This window comes from Rhopalosiphum maidis, chromosome 4 (genome assembly GCF_003676215.2).
Source record: "Rhopalosiphum maidis isolate BTI-1 chromosome 4, ASM367621v3, whole genome shotgun sequence".
Classification (NCBI taxonomy): domain Eukaryota; kingdom Metazoa; phylum Arthropoda; class Insecta; order Hemiptera; family Aphididae; genus Rhopalosiphum; species Rhopalosiphum maidis.
Window position 1 is genome coordinate 48,015,565 of NC_040880.1, and position 21,570 is coordinate 48,037,134.

At 26.7% G+C, this 21,570-nt stretch overlaps 1 protein-coding gene across 3 annotated transcripts in view; it reads right to left on the reverse strand.

Annotated features, from left to right (window-relative positions):
- Positions 1 to 12,775, reverse strand: part of LOC113555491 (poly(rC)-binding protein 2) — a 39,137-nt gene extending 26,362 nt beyond the window's left edge. For 2 of the 3 annotated variants that reach the window (XR_003405393.1, XM_026959825.1), the window contains exons 1-2: positions 12,178 to 12,775; positions 11,716 to 11,959 (exon numbers count right to left, since the gene is read on the reverse strand). The gene's annotated coding sequence lies outside the window, so the exon portion shown is untranslated. The remainder of the gene's footprint in view (positions 1 to 11,715; positions 11,960 to 12,177) is intronic. The other variant, XM_026959826.1, reaches the window with a different exon arrangement.
- Positions 12,776 to 21,570: the final 8,795 nt, after the last annotated feature.

Below are 21,570 nucleotides of genomic sequence, written 5' to 3' on the forward strand. Positions count from 1 at the left end.
TACACTATACGCTACACGATGTGCCTAGGGGTTTTATTATTATTGTTATTATTATTAATAATTTATGATTGCCGGATTTAATTGGCCATCGCGAATCGCGATGAATAAATATAAACAAAATTTGTTTTCTCGTTTACGGTCGGTCGAAATAATAACGGACTATCGTTCGGATTTACCGGAATCATAGAAATTCCATTATTATCCCGAGTTACTATGGGTTATTGATATAATTATAATTTATAATAATACAAGAGTTGAGAAGTCACATGTCGTATGATTTCACGTTAAAAAATAATAAACAATAGTACAAAACAATCACGGTTATTGAGTTTCCCATTATGCAAAATATTTTCAAGATTTATCTTCATTTACTATCTACTTTAACGTTAGCAATGACATATTAACGACTTTTTCATGGAGTTGGAGGATGTGAAGGGGTAACCAGGAAAAAATCTGTATGTCAAGCAGTCTGGGATACTCATTGGTTCTCCTCCTCTTCTTATTATTGTTATCAAACATTTATAGGAAGCCCACTAATATGGGTCAATGGCTTTTACTTGAGATATGGTGGTGCTTTGTTTGTTTATTCATATTGTTTTTTTATATAAGTAACTGACTTGATGTACAACAAATATATTTAGGTGCTCGGTTTTCAAAGGGTATCGTAAAAATGATATCCATTTGTATCGTAAAAATGATATCCATTTTTAAATAAAAATGTTTGATGTTTTGTTGAACCTTTTGTTAAGTTTTAAAACTTATTGATACATAAAAAAAAAATTGATAGTTGAATAAAAAAGAAAATTTCAAATGTCTATAAATAATTCATAAAAAGACAAAGTATTTTGAACATTTATTTTTCATGTCTAGAACATAATAAATGAAAAATAAGCATTGAAATATTTACGGTCATTCGTCTTCGAATTAACAAAATACAGTATCTATTCTTGATTACAAAAAAAAATCCAAAATTTTGGTTATCTCCAAAAGACCAATTATTTTTATTTTTACTTCTATAATCTAATCACACTAATATACTCAAAATTTAAAACTCATGCATTTTTATTCATCCAAGGGGTAATAACCGAAACAAAACCAAATAAGTAAAAAAGAAATACACCAATGTAAACCAATATATAGTCACTGCTTCATTCAAAATTTTAAAGACTAAAGAAGTAGATGGTAAATCATCCAGATAATGGTGTAAATACACCACTGAAAATTAGATACACGGTAATATGGTACTAATATATGTCATAATGCATATTATTACATAGAACAATGTACTTACGGTAGTATGTTAAAACAATTGTCCTTTTTTTATAATAGTATGATTCAAGTTGAATATTTTTTAAATGTTAAAATGATATAATATACGCGTAGAAAATCGTTCAGAACATAATAATATAGACAACGATTTTACCAATGTATAGAATAAAATACTCAATGTATACATCAAAAACCGAATGAATAACTCTGCTAACATTTTAATGAGAACGATATCATTTGAAAGCTGGTGTTCATTTACAGTGTTTAAATAGGGTTTTATATAGGGGTTGAGGCCGTTGAGGTACATATTTTAATACATGCAATATTTTGATACAATCATTAGTAACTTTTATTGATTTATTTTTCAACAGATTTTTATACTCATTACCTATATACTCTTTGACGTCAAAAGAGTAAATAAGTAATTTTTTATCGTAATGGAAAAATACACGTGTCAACAATATTACTGTCAATTTTCTTGTCAATTTTAAATGTTTAACTTTAGATTTCGTCTAAAGTGGAAGTTTTTTTTTATAAGTTATTTTTTTACACATTAAGTGGTTCAAAATTCATTATTCGTAAATTTAAATTTATATTTATATTCAATAAGAAGTTTGATAGAGACCTAAAAACAGAACCTAAGAAGGTGATTTATTTTTATTTCTGTTTCAAGTAAGTAAATTACTAAATTATATATTTCAAATCTATATTAATAATATTAGTTTTAAATTGTATAGAAGTTTATTCAAATCCAATTATATTTCTATAGGTTTAATAGGTTTAAATATACATTTTTCAAGCCAAGTTATTTTTTTTTCCTTTAAACTTCTTTATCTGAATGATAAACACAATTATTAGATGCCTTCGACAAATTGTTGTTTGTACGTTCCAGACAGTTTTCCACGACTAATAGCGTTCTGATGTGTAATCACATAACATGGTTAAAAAAAAAATTAATTGATTTAAAATTAGTTTTTATAAACCAAGTCAATTTAGGGTTTTTGATAAATTTATTTTATGTAATCATTTAGGTTCTTTAGAATTAAAGATTAAATTGTTTTTCAATATAAATATTTAAGTTGATCGCAAACAAGGTAATATATATAGGTATGTTTTTGCCTAATAACAAAAGAAAAATGGTAAGATATTTCTTTAGCTAATTACTGTTTTTTAAATTGATAAAGTAAATACTTTTTCTAGAAATAGATACTTATAACGATTTTTATAATAAAACATTAAATATACTAAGTAAAGTATAATGTACTTTATAGTAGGTATTGGTTATACGTAGAATAAATAATAAAATTAATCTATAATCAATATGCTAGTAGATATTAGCGGTAAATATAATTCAATCATATTTTTTTTTTAATTTAAAGATTAGCACACTTGCATATGGTTGTGAACCGCATTATTACTAGAACTTATGAATTATGATGGTTTATACAAAATATACATATTTTTATCAATCATACTCCATTTGCCCAAATGAATAAATTGTTTCCATAAAAATGGTTATTTGTACACTTATTGCTCGATAAAAACTTGATATTGTTTTACACTTATAATATATTGTTTACATTTTTAACATCTAAATTACATTTACAAATCGTACATGGCTCATGATTTCCCAAGTGAAACAAGACAAATGTATTTAGGTACTTAAGTAAAATATCTGTGTTACATTTTTCTCGGAAACACAATTCACTCAAGATACCCAATCCAAATCCTACAACAACGCTATTGTCCACAGTCGGAGGACTTTTATAAAATTCGGAAATGTATAAAATAATAAAAAGTGCTAAGACCGTGAAATAAATCCCCAATGATATAATATACTCTGAATAACCAATTTCACTGAAACCATAGATTACATTTAAATAAAAAAATATCAAAACTCCAATTGACTAATTCCAAGTGATTTGGATAAAAATGACTATTAAAGGTGAATATTTAATGATTTAAAAATGAATAATCAGCATTTTTATTTATACCTAATCATTAATTTGTGAATTAAAATGTTTATAAGATAGTTAAAAAAAACTCGGAATTCGCTCAGTAATAGTACCCAGATAGAATTATTAATTAATAATGAACAAATAATGACATTTTCAAAATATTTGCCTATTTATAATCTACATTTTAGTTTTTTCGACTTCTTTTAGAAAAATGTTATTTTCAAGTCAAATAGCTTAGAAACTTAATATAATTTTTACATTTTTTCCCTATTTGTATGTTGATAAAAAAATTTTCTTAATCAAAAACATGAAATGTAATAAAAACGTGGTTTTTCATAAATTGTTCTTACCTTACAGCAATTTAATTTATCATTTAATTCGAATTTTACGTATTCACTTAAGACTACAATAATTAATCCAAGAATGAGGTAGATATACTCAAAACCTATACATTCTATACATTGAAACAACTTCCTTGGTTTTTTAGAAAAAAAAAATTTTAAAAAAATATTGTCGTGTAAGATAATATTGTATAAAACAGCCTATTCAAAATTTAAACATTATATTTAAAAATGTCCATATTAAAATGTTATATTATAATTTAAATCTAAAGTTCATAAATCAGTATACTCACTGACTCTGCAATCTTTTGACATTAAATTTAAGATACTATACGTTCAAAGGCATTATGCAATTTGTATGGTGTCAACTTCAAACCTTATAATAAATACGTTCCTTTAGACATAGCTTAAAATTATTTTAATACTCTTCTGTTAACAATCAAAAATATTGAATACTTTTGAACTTGTACGTCATGTAAATATTTCAGAATATAATACATATTGTATTGTTACAAGAATTTAGTATTTATTTCACAATGTGTTCTATATACTCATATACCTTTCATTATTTATTCTAGAGATATTATTCCCAACACATAAATTTTATAAGTTTTCAATATTATTATTTAAGTATATATAATTAATATAAAAGGTATATAGTATGACATACTTTCTATAAAACAAAAAGGAAAATTGGAATTATTTAAAAGCTGGAATTTTTCATTTGAATGAACTTTTTCCAATTAAAAAAAATACGAGTGCACTACAATTATACGTTTTACTTTCATAACTAAGCTCTTAATATGATTTTAATTTATTTTTAAGTAAAATCATTCATTTAATTTTTTTTTCATACCGATACAACAAAATGTGTAATGCTTTTAAACTTTTAGAATGTTATTGAATTTCTACCAAAAAGAAAAAAAACAAACTCAACCCAGAGAAATAAAATGTATTTAGAAACTTTTTTCTATATAAATATAAATTAGTTTACTATACATAGTTTATAATAAATGATGTGTGTATAAAATGTGTGGGATCATGTTCGTTATTGTACCTACCTTATATGAGTTGAGTTATTATGAGTTTATAACATATAATAGCTAAATAATATATATATATTTTTTTTTTTTATAAAATAATTTTTAATTCATTAGTTATTTTTTGGAATGATTAATGATATTTAATGTGCATAACACTAAAATGTACACGTGATTTCAAACATTTATATACTTAAAGAAATTGGATCTAAATTGGATTTTGACTAAAGCTTTTGATGGTATTTTGATTACATTACTTAGTTCAATACAATATAATATAAGCAGGTGTTCTGTTATTTTATTGTTTTTTTGGTAGTGGTTAATGCTGTCGTTTCAACACATTGATACATTTTTAAAAAACAATGTGATTTTTTTGTTGTAATATAATTTAGAAAGAATTTAAAGTAAATACTTAATTTTTGTAAACATGATGTTTTTTACGATTTACTCTATAACACTTATCTTTTTGATCAAGTTGGCATAGGTAATACAGCAATATTATAATGTAGAAAATGAATAGCTTTATTTTTTTGGTATATATATATAATTGCACAAAATTCACGTTTTTTCCCTGATAGAATTTAGTTATTTTATTGTAATTCAAAAATTATTAAAAAGAGACTTAAACTTTCCACTATTTCTTTAATTATTCTAACCTGACATTCGGTAGAAACTCAATATGATTTTTTTTGTCAAATATTAGTTTAACATATATCATATTAAGAAATTACTTATAGATATTTATAATAGTAATACACTTATACAGATATGATATAAGCTATCCTTTTCCTTAAAACTAAATAATGAACCTCTTTTATTCAAAATAATATTTTTGTACACAATGGATTATCATTGAATTCAATTATAACACATCCATTACAGTGACTTACTCAATGACGACGTACACTCGAAACTTAATATGCAGTTAAAGCGAGATCCTCAGCTTTTTATTTTAAACTTTGTTCCATTATACTCAAAATAATATTGTTAATAACATTTTTAATTAAATAATATTCGAAACTAAAGTAAATTAGTTTTACCAATACAAAGATGAACAATAAACTCAAATACTTACAAATACGCAGAATTTAGTGGATACTTATTTTAATTGAAATATGTTATTAAATATTTAATGATTCAATGATAATTTAAACGATATTGAAATCAAATATCGAATCATATTACAACACTGATGATATTTGTAACGTTGCTACAATAATGATAAAAATAAAAATATATAGTTAATTAATATTATATTTTAATATTTCTATTATTTCTTGCTAGTAAACAAAAACTATAGTTGTTCCGAAATTGAAATATTTTGTTTCTTCAAAACTCGCATAAAACACAATATAATAATAATACATTATATAATACTTATAAAAATATATTATATTATTATATATATATATATAAAGGACATAAGAATTTTTTTAAATTTTAAATTTAGTCACTCTTCACGCCACGTGGCGAATTCCAGTGAAAGAACCATCGAGAGATGCGACAGCGATCAGTGCCAAAAGAGTGATAGGAAATAGCAACGAATTCGCACGCCGATTTAAACGTTAAACTATTTAGGCCGCAACAAGATGAGTGTACACAATTGGAATGAGCAAGATAGAGATATGTGTCTATTTTTGTTATGTCAGAGAATAAAATGTTAGTTTATTTGTAGTAGAAACAAACAAACGACGGCGATATTCCATTGTGCAGACGGCCAAAACCTATCTGTTTAATTGATTTCCACGAACGTAATATAAGTGCAATATATAATATATCATATTCAATACTGCACAAGAAATCCATAAAACAGTTACAGAAACTGTAAAACTGTAGAATATCTATGTAGGTTGTACCTATAATAGATAATACTTCAGTAGGTATACCAATTGCTTAGTTGCATTATTACTAAATATTAAATAATACCATATACTTTTTAGACTTTCTATTTGTATATTCAAACACTATAAGAAACAATCACTATACACTATACAGCAATCTTTATTTGTAAAAATAAAAGTATGTAATTTATTTTTTAATGTGAGCACATACAGTTAGTAGTTACTATGATACTTTCCATACATTTTAAGAATATCAGAAAACCAAAGTAATATTATTATAGATGATTATAGAGAGAAACAGAAAAAAATCAACAAATTCACTCTTCGCACATTAATATCAAATAATTTTTGTAATTAACTATATCTGAAATCATATGACGCCTGTAATTAAGACAACAGTGATTAATTAAATAATAAACTATACCTTTAACTGCATACATAATCTTACTGAAAAAAATAAGTTATGTTTAAAAAATCAAATTAATGGGAATTTTAAATTTGAAACTATAGGCATTCATTTATTGATTAGGCTTTAATTTAAAAGTTTTAAACAGAGACGTAAAAATCATCAAAGTTCTATAATATGTACAAAAAAAAAATAATAATTTTTACAACTGGTTGCTAATCGTAGTTTTCTTATTTAGAGAAAGTTAGGCATTGTATAATCAAAGTTTATAAATCAAAAATATATATTTTAAATTGTATTATTCCATGTGTCTTATAACCACCATATAGATAATATGAATCATTAACTAAAAATATTTTATTGAATGTTGCTGTTAAAAAGTTGTAAATAAAATAATAGTTTTCAAAAACACAAGTATATTAAAGAATAAAATAAATAAATATCTCATACCAAATAATTATGAACCAAAATAAAATTTATTTGAGTATATAAATATAAGCAATAAAAAAATAATCACTTTTGTATTTAACTGCTAAATTACAACACTACATTTGAGATTAAATTAAGTTTGCGTTGTTTATGATCATTATAAAAGCAACATAAATGTGACATATTTATTTATATGTTAATAATATCATAATAGTGCTGCAGATTTCCCAGATACAAGTATAATAATGCATTGTTTTTATAATAAACGAAACACATATGGATATTAATATTTCCTCAAAAACCATTGATCAAACATTATGATTATTTGTTAGACAATTTTATATAAGTTATGAAAAAAAATATTATAATATTGTCAACGGGCCATTTGTTTTCACTAACTTTTATTTACTCACATTTATTTTTCAATTTTTTTAAATAATTTATTGAGTACAATAATTTATAGTTGGAATAATCCGTATAGACGTACCTACATTATACATAATATAATTAGTAAGTTTACCTATTATCGAATTTTACTCATCGTTACAGGAACCGTGTAGATTATAATATATCATGTATTATTTATTATTATTTACTGCGTAAAAATAAACAATATATATGTACAAGCAAATAATAGTTTATAAAACTAAATCAGTTGATGTACCATTTATAGGTACACTATTAGGTGACCTTATATAGTATATGGTTATAGCTTTAGTAACTAATTTTCAAACTCTTCTTTCCACTGATCGTTCAATAACTCATGAGGCACAGTAAACTTAACTATAGATATTTAATATACTGTAGTTATTAATTATTATACTTATGAATTATGATATATTTCAAGGTTTGATTTTAATACTCCCCTTATTTGACTCACGCACACATGACGCACATAGATCATATATTAGAACCACTCTTTCTTAGTACAACCCCCTTCCCACTACTGCAGCCATATACACTTCAAGACAAGGATTTCACGGTTCACTTGACTGATAAAGTACGCGGTGCAGTACTTACACAAATTCGCAGGTCGTTGAAAAACAACACTTATAATAACAGTAATAATAATGATCGTCGTGTGACAAAACAACAGCTTTATAAAGAAAGTAAGATATACATAATATACATAACATATGAGTATATGACGTAATATGAAAAAGTTTTCAACATTTCTGTCGAAACAACTTTCATGGTCCTGGGGACACACTTTTTATTCAAAAACATTATATTCGTGATTCAATCTACGTTTTGTTGGTCGTCGCGTATAAATGTGATATTTTTATTTAGATTTTTATGGGATACAACTGAACTTACATCTAAAAATTGAAAAAAAAATAGCTTCGGCCTATAAGAAACACACATAGGTATGTACACAATATATGATAAACACTAACAAAATTAAAATATAATAAGAATTATATACAATTTTCAAAATAAAATAAAATATCTCTTTTCATTGCAAATTATGTTATTTAGTAGTGTTGTTTCAATTAAAAATTATAAATATCAATGAGAGTTTATGTAAGTCATTATTCGATATTTTTTATAATTATTTAAACACCGTGTAAATAGTTAATCGCGAACAAAGATACAGCAATAATATGCTACTTGTTGACAAACAATGATAAAATAATGACTTAAACTTGGGAAAAAAACAATAACAAAAACATTTATAGTTTCTTTCTTTTTCTCTTTACACATCGTATAAAAGTTATGGGGTCAGAAAGCAATCCAAACGTTTTGTGTGCCACGCTACACACAGTTCCTTCGGGATATTAGACAAAAAATGTATATATCCTTTCTCTCTTCGTATAATATATAAAATTTAAAATAACGAATATGCACGACAAATTTTACTTCCCTCAGACATTTCTAACTCAAATCACCTCAAGTTAAACGTACGTGTTGATGGTACTATCGTCGTACGTGCTCTGTAAGTTTTTAAAAACCTTCAGGGAATATCTATACTACGGGGTACCATAATTTTAAATCTGATCGAATAAAGTTTTTGCACTTGTCATATATTTTAACCTAAATTTTTGTTTTTTTCTCTTAGTGGCTAGATTTTTATTTTTACAATACTTTCAACTGTCAAAATGATTTTCTATGTCATGGATACAAGATATTTATACTTTATAATAAAGGTAGTCATAACTTAAGTTATATTATACAAACGCGTAGTAGTACTTGTATAACTTGTTGCACGAGCCGTTAACAATTTATCGTGCAGCAAGCGTCAAATGAAAATCAAAAATAATGGGTAAAATGTTCACATTCATTTCTTAAGAAGATGTTTTAATTATTATTGCCGATTACTATGATTATTATATTTTAGATGGCAGAATAATACATTTGAAGAATAATGATCGTCCACAAATACGATTATCTCAAACGGATGTTATGGTCCTATGAAAATTAAAAATCTTGAAATACGAATTGAAAAACGAATAACAATGAAATTAAACACAAATGAAAATGTATTATTTGTCTTGTTTTTTTTTTTTTAAAAAAAAAAAAAACCTTTGCAATGTTGAAACCGGTATCTATTAAAATGTAAGAAATGCTAATGTAATCACAAAGTTATGAATCATTACTCAAATGATAAATGTAATAAAAAAGTTGTTTGCAAATATGATTTGCCTATACTCACTCACCTTAAAAAAATTATATTTAGGCAGTTAAATCAATTAATTTGTGGTATTATAGTTGATAATATAGTTACGCGGCTTCCCATTAACTATATGGTTTCTTTTTTCAACACCCAACAAGTTCTAGTCAATAAATAAAAAAACTCTACCCTGAATATTTAGGTTTAAAATCATAACTGTAAAAATACTACATGTATTGTTAACGAACAAATTAAATGTATTTAGAAATTATTCGTCTAGACGTTAATAACAAATTCGTGTAGACATAGTGGCAACAGCTGTGAATTTGTTACTTTAAGTGACTTAAATAGTCTATACAATACACACAACCAAAATAATGATGAATTAAATATAACATTCTATAAAAGTTACGTGAAACACAAGAGATATGAAATTCAATTGTTATTTTGTTAAAATTATCTCGAAGTAGAGAAATACAACTTTTAATTGTTTTTCGAAATGACAATAATTGAAATTCTTTATTTAAAGTTATATAATTTGTTCATTTTCGCTCTTAGTTAAAAAACGATTATTTAAGCTTAATATACTTACATTGAAATCTTATGAATTCAGGACTAAGGACATGGAAGATTGCATATTTTTAATAAACTAACTAACTGATACACAAATATTTTGCATTGTATAAAGAGTTATTTTTTCACTCATTTATAAGTACATAATTCTTATGTGTGTATAAGTATGTGCTGTATACTACATTTTGCTATTTGTATATAAAATTGTTTTGGTTTATGATGATGATGATAATATTTGTTTTAGTAAAATAATTAAGTTACCCATTAATATTAATAAATAACATGAAAATTATTTTTGGAGAAAAAACTATAAAATAAATATCAATAATGAATCATAACTGAAAAGCATTATATTATTAATATAAAAAAACACGTTAAACTGTTCCCCGACAGTTTATAAAATCGTATTAAATTAAAAGATCAATATGTTAGGACATTACTTCATAATATTTTAATATCTAATTATAATTTAAACCTATAGCGCATAAGAAAAAACTGATGACTACTAACCATTATTAATAATGAATAATTTTAATTCCCGTACAAAGATGAAGATTTTCAAATTTGGACTTTGACAAATATAATAATATCCGTAAACCGATATAAAAATGTATCAAACCATATGTATCTAAAAATTATCTATACATATAGTATACGTATATAGAATGCTTATATGTTATTTATATCTGAAAAATTACAGATAAATTCAAGTTTATCTGAAGAGATTTACTATACTTGAATATTCAGCAGGTGCATTTCTAATCTCAATATCAAAACTATCAAAACAAATTTAATATCAATATTTACATTTGCACAAAGCTCAGTAGTCTTACATCATGCGAAAAAACGGAAATGTTGTTATTATTCAAATTACCAACACAGTTTTATTAACATAGTTAAAATATAAACCTCAGAAGTTGAAAAAATTCTAGTAATTTTAGTAGGTAGTTATATCTGATATCATTTTTATCAATACTTTATGAAAACTATTTTCATTAAAATATTATATATATTTTATATTAGTTTAATTTTAATTATTTAATTCGTTCACCATAAAACAATCAATAATTTGTAAATATTTTCGTAAACCTAGAGTTCTGAGTTGATGTATTGCTATTTTAACGAGTACGTGTAATATAGGTATACCATATAGGTACACCTCCTAATCATGTCTTGGTTTTACTCTCTTATGAAAAAAAAAAAACTGAAATATGTTCTATTTGAATAGATATATATGCCTAACTAACCTTTGATTGACTGTTGGTTTTGTAAGCGTCCGATTGCGTGTACGCTATAAGTGATGCTGCAGTAGTTGATCTACCGAGTGATTGCGGTTCCGGTGTCGGTGGCGATGATTGTGGATGAGGTTCGCGTGGTGGTGGAGATGGTGGCAGCGGTCTTATCCTAAACGACCTGGAACCGGATGGGTCGCGTAGTAGGTATTATCCTCTACAGTGGTCTGGCGGGAACAATAATGTCGGCTGCCGTTACCTAAGTACATGCACATAGGTATATAATACAATGTATAATCGGGCGTACGGAGGTATTGGTGCGAAATCATAATATTACGCGCATAATAAATGCATCACAATTATGATTATCCATCACGTCACGCCGGACTGCGCGTCGTGCGGATAAACACTAAATGCATATATATATGTATAATAATATTATTATTTACGGTCAAGCCGACTATATGATAATATTACGTTTGGCGGCCGCTAGCCATCCAACGGGTATTCGAGAGGATAGGTACAAGCAGCGGTGTGATGGTGGTGTGATGACGGTTATTACACGGCAGTGGAGGATCTAATGTGGTGGCGGTAGTGGCGACGGTGGTGGTTGCGGTGTGGATGTGGCGGTGGAGGTGACGGTGGTGGTGGTGGTGGTTGTTTTGGCGGTGGCGGCGGCAGCGGAGACGATTGTGTGTGGCGGTAGTGGTTACGGATGATGATGTGTAGTGGTGGGATGACGTCGAGCGAGTAAAGTCCAGCGAGACGACCGCGACGACGGACGACGACGGCGACGACGACGACGACGCGACAACGACGACAACGGTGGTGGCGGCGGCGACGATGAGCACACGCACACACACACACACACACACGCGCGCGCAGCAGTGGCAGAGTAATATTTTATTATTGCGTGGACGACCGGCGAGCGTGATCGACGGGACGTTATTGTGGGCCGCTGCTGCTGCTTCTGCTGGGAGAATACGTTTGTGTATACATGTACACGTGAACGTGTATATGTGTGTGTACGTGATGGAGTTGATTGTGCGCCTCCGCGAAGAAGTTGATGAACACTCGTCCGTCCGTGTGCGCGCGCGGACGAATGCGTATGCGCCAACGCGTGTTTGCGCGCATCGCGACGTATATATATATATATGCAGCGCTGGGCGGAACGCGCGAAACGTTCGCCCGGCCCAACGTGCTCAAGAAGTGCTGTGGCGCTACCCGTGACGACCACGAGCGCTTTGCTATATACACATATATACCTGTGCCTGTCCCTCCCCGCCGGCGCTTGCTCGTGTGGGTGCAGGTGTGTGTGTGTGTGTGTGTGTGCTTATGTGAGGGTGTGTGTGGGCACGCTCTCTGCTTTGAGTTTTCGCGCAGATCAGTCTTTAGAAATGTCTGTCTGTTTGATGGTAATATAATATACGCATTGATGGCATGCCTCTGCCTGTAATATTACAATAATTGCGAGTGCGATGCGATTGACTATAATATCAGAATATTAATATGTATAAATGCACATTACTCGCATTGCATGTATTAAACATAATATATTGGTCATAAAATCAGAGTAGGGCGGAATGGGTATTTTAAATTAGGAGTCGTGTAACTCTCCTTACTGGATATAGTATATAGTAAGAGTAACTATAGTAAGTAGGAAACCAGCAAATTATCTCCTTAAAATTGTTTAGCCGTTTAGGTACCCAACAATACGGTTAAAAAAATGATTTGGTATATTAGATGTATTAATTACATTTCAGTCATTTCAGAGATATTTTATACATGAATCTTTATTGTTCTATAGAATCAACAAGAATGGACTACACCTACAAATATGACATAATATTAAAACGAATGTTGATGTATCCATTGTATGCGCTCGAGCTGGTAGATAGGTTCAACAACTCTTGGATCAATTTGTACGCGGTTTTTTTGAAAAATAGTTCGCATTATCCGTAGAAGATTTATAAACCTATATATTGCCATTGAAATCCCTCGATCGCCCCACTACTTCCTCCACGAAAACTAGTTTTATTTACATAGTTTATAATAAACATTATAATAATACATTTGATTTGTGGGTTACCTTGGTGTCGAATACACTACAGACGACTTTAAACATTACAATATATAATGCATATGCAGCATATAGGGACACAATATTATACCTAATATAGATACAAGATATATTATATATTATATATGTTTTAGCGTGCAAGTGACTACCATTAGTAGAGCCAAAGAAACAAATCTTGTTGAGGCAATATGAAATTATGTTATTTAACACTGCCGCTGCGTGCAAGGACAGTCCCGCTGCTAAGTGTTTATTTTACGATTGATTTTTAAAACCAATAACTGTTTCAGACCAAAAACTGCATCTGAGTTGTATTATATTCATTTTACATTCCCAGAGTGCACGGTAAGTTGAAAAAACACGATCATAGGGATTAACACTATCACTCAAGTACGGGTAATACGACAAAGTAGTACCCAACGTGTAGCTATTTTAAAAATTTTAATGTAAAATCACTCATGCATAATGTAAATTTGGACAAAACCAACCATTTATACGTTTATATAATATTAATTATATTATAGTTTTAACTCTAAATGTAGTGTTACATTTACAAAAACCCAGGTCGAAACCTCTTGATATACCACATTCAGAGTTATATTTTGTGGGGTATAAATCTCTAAATGATCAAGTCTTCGTACTCTAAAAATATTACTTACATTGTCCATTCGAGAAATAGCCGGTACGATGTTAGATGTTTTCCAAGTATTTTCTATGCGACACGCTAATGTTCGTAGATCTTGCACTTTATTTATTTTCCTTGCAGCAAAACAAACTTTATTGGTAACTGAACCTTATGAATTGAACTGGAAAATATTTGAGGTATAATAGTATTTTCGGTAAATATATGTTTTCTCCCATACTACATCCTATCAAAATTGCAAGGAATGAAAAATTCAGAGAAATATTTTGAACAATTCAATAACAAAAAAAATCATAAAAAGTTCAATAATGTCGTCCAAAATGTGGTGTATAAAAAAAGGCTTGTCCTTTTATACACATAAGAATAAGCCACCGTATAAAATTTTATTTGAGAAATAACATTTCAAGTATTTTTTTTTGTTTGACATACATCTATATTGAAAATTCTACTATTAGAAACTATTATAACCTCACGACAATATATTTTAATTATACTATAAATAATATTTTCCATTTGTTAAAACTATTACCTAATTTGAAAATTATAACGTTGGTTAATGAATTATACGTATATTTATTATACTTATGTGTATACCTAAAGCATCTATATTTTCAATCCTAAATAGATATTAATGTAAGTGTAATACACATTATTTTTATGTATCTATCATTGCGTTTTGAAGCAGAAAATGTATTTTAATTTTTAATTTTGAAGGTGATTTCTAATACTAAATTTAAACTAGTAAGTATAATTTGGTATAATTCGATACAATTTTTTTTTGTAAATCAAAAAAGAATAATCGTAGACTTGAAACTTTTTAAGTAAAAAAAATAATATTAACTAGATTGTTAGATTCTTGTAATTTGTTTAAATGTTTTTTACTCTTCGATACAATAATTGATTGACTTATATGCTTATCAAATCAACAATTATTAAACCTCGAAAAATCTATTTTAATATTTTAGATAATATTTGAAATTAAATTTATAAATTTAGTACACTTGGAAAAAAACCTCATTGTATAATATATATACCCCGATTTATATTCGTCCGTTATTTATGTATAGTTTTTTCGTTAATTTAATCTGACGAAGGTACCCAATTTATATTTTGTCAAGGGATGAGAACTGATAGGATAGCTAACCTTCACCACTGGATCAATTCAATTTCGTAATGGCCATAAATTAAAACTAAAAAGTAGCACGAGAAAAACTAAATATATATTGCTATTTTTCTTCCTTGAAATAAAAATAAAATAAAAACATAATTTTCAGCCTTAAATAAATGTATAATTAATGTATTCAAATTATTTTTATTATTATAAATATCAATCAAATAACATCAATTTATAAAAAAAAATGTATAATAATTATTACGTATATAATATAAAGTAATATCAAAGCTTTATTAATTATTTAAATACTGATACCTGGTTAAATTTAAAATTAGGTCGGAATACCTTAAAAAAAAAAATCTTCAAATTTAGAAAATTATTATTTTATTATAATGAAAGGGCCAAGGGGCTTAATATTTAAAACCTGAGGCATATACTTGTCAATATCAAGATTCATCTTTATATTTTAATAAAATAAAGAGTATTTTCACAAAAGCATTTCTACCTTTACAAAATTACTCTATAATTTGTAATTATTTAAGCTGATACGAAAAATTATCATTACAATGTTCAGTACATTTTTGGAATAGTTTACGGAATTAAGATTTTTGGATTACTTTACTAATTCAAATTTTACCGAAAGTGTGAATATTTGTAGAATTTTGGTAAGCTTTTTGTGAATTATTATAACACAAATTCTTATTGAAATAGTTTTAAAGAAATGTATGTAGGTATACGTAATGGTTTATACCTTTAACATAAAAGTTATTTTCTCTTGATAAATTGAAATGGGTTTTTTTTTTCATATTATGAAAATGTCTACGCTTGTTTTAAAAAAAAAAATCACGTTTACATACACTTTATAGCTGAGTACTTAAGCCGAATATGTTTCAGAGTAAAAATCAATACCTACTGAATTTCATAAATGCATATATTATTATATTACTGTCTTATATATATTTTTTTTTAATCATGTCAACATAAACTTGTATAGGTAGGTATATAATGCATATGAAGAGTGTAGGTTTTTATATAGTATAATGTATATTCATAGTTCTTATTCAAACCAACACTTAAACAGAGATATTGATTAACTTATTATAATATTATACTCATCTGGCTTACGTGGTTTTATATTTTAAATCTTTGAAAATGGTCCTTCAATGCACTATAATAGGCTTCATAAACTACATAATATTATCCTATTCAACCTTCATCAAAATTATGTTGGTTGTCTTACATTGACTGTAATTAAATCAATAATATACGTGTACTATTACTTATTAATAGAACAGTGTTTGTTCGAATCTATTCTGAAAATTAACAATTTAAGTTTTAAATTAAAAACACTCAAGATTAGACTATTATAATATACAGATAATTAATTATAGAATGGGAAAATAAACATAACTTTTTATTCCATGAACGTATTTGATAAAATTTTGAAAGGTTGTGATTATTCAATTGAATATGTATCTTGTAAGTACTTATACGTACTTATAAATTATAATATAATATATTAATGTATACAAAATCATATAGGTGTTGTATAATTTTATCACGCAGTATGATATATATATATATAATAAACACTACCTATATTTAATTATTATTACCTACTTACTTACACATATCTACAATGAGTCTATTGTGTCAAGTTTAAAGTTAAGAAACGTAGAGCTTTATCGTCTATACGTATATACATCTCTTGACTTTTTGAACACTGTATATATAAATCACATTAACACTTCATAACCCGCAGCAAAAAACATAATATTATTAACATTTTAAAATATTTAAAATAAAGCATTATTGTTATTAATATTAAAACTTAAATTTCGTAAGTTTAATAGATTTACAAAACGCATTAAAATATATTTAAATACTTCTCGTAAATGGACACAATACATGTACAAATCGAAAATGTTTAAGTAATAAAAATACTATATTTATCTTTTATACGTTTTGTTCATATTTCATCTTATTTTAATGATTTTCCTATTCGAAAAATGTTAAGTGTTTGGTAAGAAGATGAGATCGCATTATAAATGGACGCCAATTTGCAAATTCATTGTGAAGAACAGAAAAAATTTACAGATTTTTTTAATTGTACATAAACATAAAACATTTTCATAATATACCCATTTTTTGCTACATACATATTATATATACAATAAATAATAATTTAATATTTCAATATATACTAATTTCAATGTATATATATATGTATAACCAATTCTCTATAGCGTATCTCTATAAAAGACATTTAGTAATTTCTCGCATATGTCCACTATGGCACTATGTAGAGGTTTTCTCAATAGTGGACAACTCCCTATAGTGGACATTTTTTAATTCTCCGTTGCTGTCCATTATAGAAAGGTTTTACTGTAATAAGTAATCAGATATATTATACTTTTAATCATATTTATTTTTTATTTTTAACTGATAACTTTCCTATTATTTTAGTTTATTAACCATTTTTTAGTCTTTGCGTGTGTTTTTTTTTTAATCTTTATATTAACGACTATCTTAGAAAATGTCTACTATGTCTTATTAGCTATCTTGTTAATAATTGCCATACTAGCTTTTTATTGTCTGTATTAATATATTTTTTTTAATTTAAAACAACTGATGGTCTTTAATTCATTTTTTACCAAGAAGTGTACTTTTCAATTCTTTGCTTAATTGCTCTGCTATATATTTTACAGAACTATTCTGTATACTATAAAGAGTGAATAATTTATGATTATTATTTAATTTAAAAAGTTCCATGCTTACTTCAGTAAATTTACTTTTTCTTGGTGTATCATTTACTGCTTTGCTACACCCACACACTGTTCTGGAAACCATACCTATTTAGTGTTTAGGCCAAATGTGATTATTTTAAAACTCTATTCATCAGAAAATAATTTGAATGGGTACTTAACAATCAATAAATGGAATTGACACTACTTCATAGATATACCCAGTCCGGGGAACTTATGCTTCAGTACTTCCAAAATAAATTTGAATGTTCAATTATAAAGCTTTATTAAAATGGCCAGACTTCTTAAAAAATCGTAAACAATTATTAGATTGTTCGACTCTGCAAATTCAATATTTAAAGTACCTATTTATAATTAAGTGATGCATACTAATATTTTCTGCTCGACGAATACAAAGTATACGAACCATACAAACGATTCTATTTCATAGCACTAACTTACTGCGTTTCAATACTGAGTTTGAAAATATTCTTTCAAAAGAAGAATAGCTTATTTTACTACTTACTGGCATAGAGGTACAACCAAACAGACAAGTACCTATATTATATTGTCTAAAGTCTAATGTGCAAGTGTCTAACAATGTTTGTTCACGATAAGAACACTTTTTTCAAATATTATTTTGGATAATCAATACTGTATAAGAGTCTCAAATCTCAATTATTATCTTATAACAGTTTTTGGTCAATTCAAACTAAAATTAGTATAAAAACTAGATATACAGCAAATACAGTTAATTCGTATAAATATTTTAAAAATTTAATGTTTTAGGAATTTTTACCGGATTACCAACACTCATTATTTTATCAACATTTTTTAATATATTAAGTCTATAAAATTATTTTTATCATCAATTTTTAATTGTTTTACATATTTAATGACAACGTGCATTTTTAAGTATTTATTCCAAAACAGAATAAGCAGAATATTTTTTGGAGTATTTTGATAAATAAAAATCGAGTTTTAGAATAATAATTTATAACTAATAAGTATTTAAAATGAATAAAGTGTACAAGTAGAGGGGAGTTGTTGAGGGATACCCCTTAAAATGTTGGTTAATTACTTCAGTCATTTATACTTCAAATACTTACCTATATCATATAGGCTATATAGCTATGTATAAGATACAACTAATAAACTACTTGTCCGAAATTTGATTTTAATATATTAAATACTCCAAATTACATACGGCTTGGGAATAAAAATTAAAAATGTACCTATGCTACCGTATGAAAGAGTAAAAACATAAAAAAAAATATAACAATAGAAAGCTGTAAAGAATTTTGTTTTGTATAATAACTGAAAATTATGTGCAAGAAATATTTTTAAAACGTTAGTGTTTTCTAAAAAAATGAGCATATTACGTGAAATTAATTATTCCGCAAGTTTATTCAAATGTAAATGTATAGTAAATGTATAGGTAAAGACTAAAGATTTAAGATACTGAATACTGATACAGATATACGGTAGGTACCTAGTACATAAGTAAACGAATAACTTATACAAATTTTATTTAAACATTTTAAACTTAGAAAGATAACCGAACAGCTGGAGCATACGTCTATAATATTATAGTTATGTTATATAGGTTTACGAAGACCCACAACGTAGATGTAGATATATATTTATGTCCTGTATCGAAACGGCCAAACACGGGATACCTATAGGTAAGTATACCATAAAATATATTATGATTTACGACGGTCGTTGTCGATATATTATATATTATGTTTACAGAGAGAGAGCTATAGTCAGTGAAAGGGAATTTGATAGTAAATAATTAATATATTACTTATATAGTTATATAATATTACAACCCTTGTACGCGTATACCGTACATGGGTATATATTACGCATACGAGTATTAAATAGCACGAAATAAATGCTGGCTGTACTTACATATTTATTGGACCGCATATATAGTGCATACCTATCAGAGATATTTATTTATAGTGGAGGGAATCGATTAGTTGGCAGTTAGGTTAACCCTAATTTGTTATAACCTCGAGTTATATACCTGCTGTATCTACTTATAATGCATTTTCAGTATATTTTGTATATTTTTAAATAACATAACTATAACTAATGGTTATACAATTATTTAAACCGAGTTTTTTTAGAAATCAATAATAAAAAAAAAAAAATGTGCAATAAATTAACAGTTTAAAATTATTAAGATATTATAATGTCACGATTGGTATAACCTATATTCGATAGGTAGTGTGCTGTATTTTGCAGATACCTGCACGTATATCTACCTAAGTTTCAAATGTAAGTGCCTAATTGCTAAATAATCTTGCATTATACTGTCCATACGGCATTCGTCGAAATTCAGGGCGTACTAATGAAAATTTAAGAAAATCGGAATATTTATAAAAGCTTTAAAGATAGAATTTTGAAGCAAAAATCACAAAAATTTGTAAATTATTTTATGAAGGAAATGTATAATAGTTTTCTTTTTAAAACTAAGATTAGACATTTTAATACATACAAAATATTGTTCATACATTTTTCTACCTACAATAAAAAAAGTTTCCAGGAAAGTCAGATTAATTTTTTATGTGTATTTAAAGTTCAAGTTATATTATAATAAATTAACTACCTATCTATTTCTCCTCACTTGATATTTAATATTTCGTTGCAATTAAAATACAAATTACCGTGTATACTTGACATTTTTACCAAATGTTTATAGGTAGGTACTATAATTTTCTATACAAGATATAAATTTCAAAATATTTGGACTCTTTTTATTATTTATAAGCAATTTTTCGATTTTTTAATGAATATCCATAAGACTTTTTGCTGGGTCAACAAGTTTGAAAATTTAATACAAGATTTTGCATACGTTGTTCTTATAACTGTAAAAAAATATTACAACCAATTTTTTTGTATACATTTGAAGTGATAATTTGTTATTTTGTAAATTAAATGTATAAAATCTTCAATTTTTAAAGTCAAGGAAGGAAAAACCCTAAAAAAATAACAGAAAAATGGGAATTTTAACGCATAACCAGTTTTTGACAAGATCGATTTTTTCATTTTGCTGTAACTCAAAAACGAATCATTGTTAACACTTGAAATTTTCACCAGAATAGCAGATGATTATATTCCCGTTATCTATTTACGATTACATTTTTAAGATATTTTTGCTTTTTTTAAGCTATTTGCAGATAATTAAAATTTTCGATCTTTCTAAATGATTTTCTTGAAATGCCAATAAAAAATTTTGGCTTTTCAAAATATCTTTAAAATTTAATACAAAGTTTATTAT